The sequence below is a fragment of the Lycium barbarum genome, chromosome 9 (assembly GCF_019175385.1).
Source record: "Lycium barbarum isolate Lr01 chromosome 9, ASM1917538v2, whole genome shotgun sequence".
NCBI classification, from domain to species: domain Eukaryota; kingdom Viridiplantae; phylum Streptophyta; class Magnoliopsida; order Solanales; family Solanaceae; genus Lycium; species Lycium barbarum.
Window position 1 is genome coordinate 124,116,455 of NC_083345.1, and position 5,090 is coordinate 124,121,544.

Genomic DNA, 5,090 nt, shown 5'->3' on the forward strand with positions numbered 1-5,090 from the left:
GAGGGTTTGAGTTCATATAATAATCTATGGAAGACTCGGGGACCAAGCAAATCAAGGAAATTAAATGTGTCGAAAAATTTAAAACAGGATTTTTAGTCGACTTTGGAGGGGTATATCTCCATGAATATTAGGAGTTTTAAGGTGTTTCAAAATTCTAAGATGAAGTACGTCGAGTCTAGTTTATAATGCAACAAACCGTTAGTCAATTGGATATCGGAGTAGAGAATTATAGACGTTACAAGCTGAGCCGACGAGCAGAAACAACACTGCTACAGTACTGCGACAGTACTGTAGCTACAGTGCTGCGGCCCAGCCCCTATAAAAAGGGCCAAACCCTCATTTTCTTCATCCAAAAATTTCCAGAAAATTCCACTCCAAAAAGTCTCTTAAATATTACATAGAAGTGAAGATTTGAACAAAATTCTAAGCTCTAGAGTGTTAATCGAAGTCCGGACAATGTATAGTCGGGAGTATCATATCGTTTTGTGTTGAAGCTAGATTGGAAACAAGTGGGTATTGAAGATCTTGCCACTTTAGTGAATATAAGGTATGAATCCTTGAATCTTTTTCCTTATTAACATTGATTAAGGAGTAGTTTAAGAATAAAAGTGGTAATTTGTTGTATTGATGTTGTTGGCTTATGGATTGAGGTTGGAAGAGGATTTTGGATGAAAATACATATAATTGTCTTGTAGAATGTTAAGGATGTTGTTGTTGATGTTGTTGGTATTGTTTGGGAGTTCTTTTGATATTTGGAGGAAGCCGATGATATAGGAGAAATGCTGCCCAAATTTTTGTAACCCCAAATTGGACTTCCATAAATGGGTGCTCATGAGTTGAGGGAAATAGGCAAATTAGTCTTCCACAATTAATACTTATAAGTTGATGGATTTATGATGAAGGTGTGATTAATGATATCTTTCTCGATATATATATATAGGCTCGGGTGAAGGGCAAGTGTCGATATAAGGAATTCTTAAGTGGTGGCTCGACGGATAAGGTATGTAAGGTATGTGTTCCCTCTTTCTTGGGCACGAATCCAATTAGTACATAAACACGAGCGTTCCATAACATATGTCATTTCATTCCTATGCTTGTATTTTCAATCTCAAGGTCTTGTTGTTTGTTTGGTTTTAAGACATTATTTCACTCGTCGTCATCGATTATTCCTTTGGACTCGAGATGGATTCCATAAACTATTCGGGAGTTAACGACCTTATGTCACCCCGAAAGGCCAAGAATCAGATCCTTATTTTTCTCATTCAAAACCAGCCTCAGAACAGTGCTACGGAAGGAAAACAGAGTTCCGTGCAGAAAGCTCCAAGGAATTGCGCTTTTCTTCCGCATCGCGGAAGAAAAGCGGAAGCCCTAAAAACTCTGTGCTGATGACGAAGGAAAGCGGAACTCTGCACAGTCCTTTTTTTCAGTTCAGCTCAATAATGGTATATACCTATATATACATGTATTGCACTATTTGACTACACCGTGTTGTCACGACCCAACCCGTAGGCCGTGACTAGTGTCCGATCTGGGCACCCGAACCCATCTATCAAATATTATCTCAAATTCTATCAACTCATTCTAGTATATGGCGGAAGCCGACAAGACTTTATTTCAAATTTAGGTAATTTCCAGAAAATTTCGGCAGAGTTTCCTTTGTTTTACGGACTATCCAATATACCCTGCACGCAGAAAATACCAACAAGAGCCACACATGGCTAACCAAGCAATATATAAACATATGCGGACCGGCCGCCTCGGCGTATAGGATCGCCCAAACAACATATGCAGACCGGCCGCCTCGGCGTATGGGATCGCCCAAACGACATGTACATACATCCATACAGAAAGACCCTAACCCACAAACATGTCCACAGACCTCTAAACAGACCGACAAAATCATATGACGGGACAGGGCCCCGCCGTACCCATGAACGAATATATACAAATGCACTAATAAATATATATACCAAAAGTATAAGCTCCGGAAAGAGAGGAGCACTCCGAATAGCAGAAAGGGTGTCCTAAACAGGTGGATCACCAGGCTGTGCGTCTATATCTGCGGGCATGAAACGCAGCCCCCGGAGAAGGGGGTCTGTAGCACCCCCTTTGGGAGGACACTATTACGAACAAAAGCCAATTTTACACTTACACCGTTTTGAAGCAACTTATGCCAAAAGATATTCATAAATATATTTAATAGCGGAAAAAGGCCCATGCGGAAAAATTTGGAAGTACGGCATTGTTTTTTTTTTTGTGCGCTCCAAAAATTTTCTTAGATGAAATACAATAGTAGAGTATCATTTTAAAATGGTAATTCCCTTCTCAAATAGTCAACACATTTAAGAAGCTTCGTTTTGAAATTTTATTTCCAAATCAACGCCATTACGGGTCCATAAGATGCACAAAACTCAAACTAGTGATTTTCACGAAACTATTATCATCCTTTGTACATAATTACAAGACAAAATACAAATTTAGTATATGACATGACTTGGGTTAAAACACACCCTAAAATAGCAAAACCAATCATCAAGTTTAAGTTACAAGCACATGGTCTTGTTTTCCACAAGCCTTCAAAATTTCATACGTAAGTGCCACACATGTATCATGTACAAGTCCCCAAAAATTTACAAAAACTAGATGCATATGCAGATGTGATCTTCACAAGGGCTCCCAAAAAGTCTACTCCAATTGGCCATCTTCATACCTCATCTCGCGCATTACCTACGATAGAAAACAACTATCGCTAAGCATGAAGCTTAGTGGTGTATAAACTTTGGGCTTGGAGCCATTAAATTCTCCAATTCCCTTGTTCGTCGTAGGTGGCTCAATAAGGTAACAATAAGCCCAAGTGAACAAGTATATCAAAGTATCGAATACAAACCTTGAAGAGTTTCAAAATATCAATACTAATATTCTAAGGCTCAAGTATTAAGAAAGCTTATAATTCAATTCAAGAGAATTTGTCAAATAACCAATTTCGCCCAATATGTACGTCATGCCATCACACTACGCACAATCAATATCAAGACGGGTCGAAGCCCCGAAATCAAGAAGGACCGAAGCCCATATCAAGAAGGGTCGTCACCCAATATCAAGAGAATCAAGAACCATGTTGAAAGTAGCTTTCCACTCGTACTCGAAAATGGACGAAAATCCATCGTCAAGACGAAATATAAATCCAAAGTCAAGATGGGCAAGATCCGAATCGAGGGGCATGCCAATATCGATGACTAGTCACCATAACAAGAAGGACAAAGTCCCAACAAGAATGCAAAATGATCAAGCAATTTGTACAAGTGGGCGATTTAGCAAAAGTCTTGCAATACTTGAGACAATAACCATATAATAATATAAGATGAAGAGTAAAGAAATAACTCATCAAGATACTTCAAAATTCCAGAAAAATAAAGATATTTTAAGTTCAAGTTTATACACAAACCTTGGCGTTTTACCACACAACAAGTTCTACCACAACTCGAGGAGTTCAAATCATCTACGCCATAGACCAATCAAAGCCCACTTCGTCAAATAATTCCTCTTAGCTTGTACAAGAGCATATATACCTTAAATACACAAATAAATATCTACTTAAGTTCAAAAGTCCCAGCACATCACAACTAAACACGAAATCAACGGAAATCAGCCCAAACTATCAAAACAGAAATTCTGGACAGCGCTACTGTCTTGCATTGTTGCTCAGTTTCGAAGGGGTAAATGGAAAAACTGGACTTTGTGTCCTCAATGCAAGTTGTAGATATATGTCTTACGGTCTCATAGAAATTCGAATCACCCCTACAGCAATTTTTTACAAAAGGATATGCTCAAAATACTAACAGCAGTCCATGTAGAATGTTCAAAACAGAAATCTGGACAGCACCTCCCCCTGCACTTCATCACCCCTTTTCGGGTAGCTAAAGGCAAAACTGGGTTTTACAGACTTGATGAAAGTTTTAGGTCTATGAAATAGCTTTCCAGAACATCTTGAAGCACTCAAAACGGAGCTGTATACAAGGAGTTATGCTAAATATTCTAACCGCAGTCCCAATCCAAAAACGGGTTTGCAAAACAAAAATCTGGGCAGCAACTCCCTTGATATTCCAGCCCACAAAACAATTTAAAACAACCACCAACCAGTCCCAAAATATTATCATAAAACAGCCACACAAAAATCATATCAAACAGCCCCAAAATATTATCACAAAACAGCCATAAAAATCATACAAAACAGCCCAGTATACGCTTTGTATACGATATTTTCATACACTTTATTCTCCCAATTTCGAAAACAACAACTTATCAACAACATCAACAATCATTGTACATCATAAATCAACCAATTCCACCCATTTAAATCCAACAAAACAGCCCCCAATCCATAAATTGCAATAAGGCAACAAACGAGTTTATAATGTCATTTTCTCCGTTCTAATCCGTTAAAACTCCAAATAAACACTTTAATAACATAAAATAAATCTTATACATACCTTAGCAGTAGCTCAACCACGAAAATATCCTTCCCCAAGGTCAATATTTAGCTTAAAATGACGATGACAACTCGTACTACACTTTTCTCTTCACGAGCTTTGGGATTCGGAGCTCCGATTTTGATCAAATCTTGGTTTTTTTCTCTCTACTCTCTTCTCTCTCTTTCTCTAGGAGGTTCTGGAAAATCTTGGTCTGTAAATGAAGAAGGGAGCTGAAAATATCCCTTAATGGGCTAAGGGGCTGGGCCTGACCCGACTTGGAATCGGGTTGGGCCGAATTTTGCTGTCCAGCTTGACCTTTCTGCATTAAAACGTCCATAACTCTTTATCCAGATGTCACCTATAAGCCCATAATATATGGTTGGAAAGGTATTTCAATTATTTACAACTTTCATTTTATGAGTTTTCCCAAATTCTCAAATTCGGATGGGGTTACGACCTCCCTAAGTCAGGTCACCCGAAACATAACTAAAAAAAATATTTTTTTTTCTTCTAAAAATTTGAGGTGTTACTTTCAAAAAAGAAAATTTTGGGGTGTTACAGGGTCAGTACGAAATATGTACTGAGTATGCAAAGCAGAAGGTACAGAAATAAATCTGA

At 38.3% G+C, this 5,090-nt stretch overlaps 1 long non-coding RNA gene across 1 annotated transcript; it reads right to left on the reverse strand.

Annotated features, from left to right (window-relative positions):
• Positions 1 to 2,436: 2,436 nt before the first annotated feature.
• Positions 2,437 to 4,672, reverse strand: LOC132608751 (uncharacterized). The gene is made up of 3 exons (XR_009570514.1): positions 4,491 to 4,672; positions 3,446 to 3,569; positions 2,437 to 2,727 (listed from the first exon to the last, which is right to left on the reverse strand). It is a non-coding gene; the product is annotated as an uncharacterized LOC132608751 (long non-coding RNA).
• Positions 4,673 to 5,090: the final 418 nt, after the last annotated feature.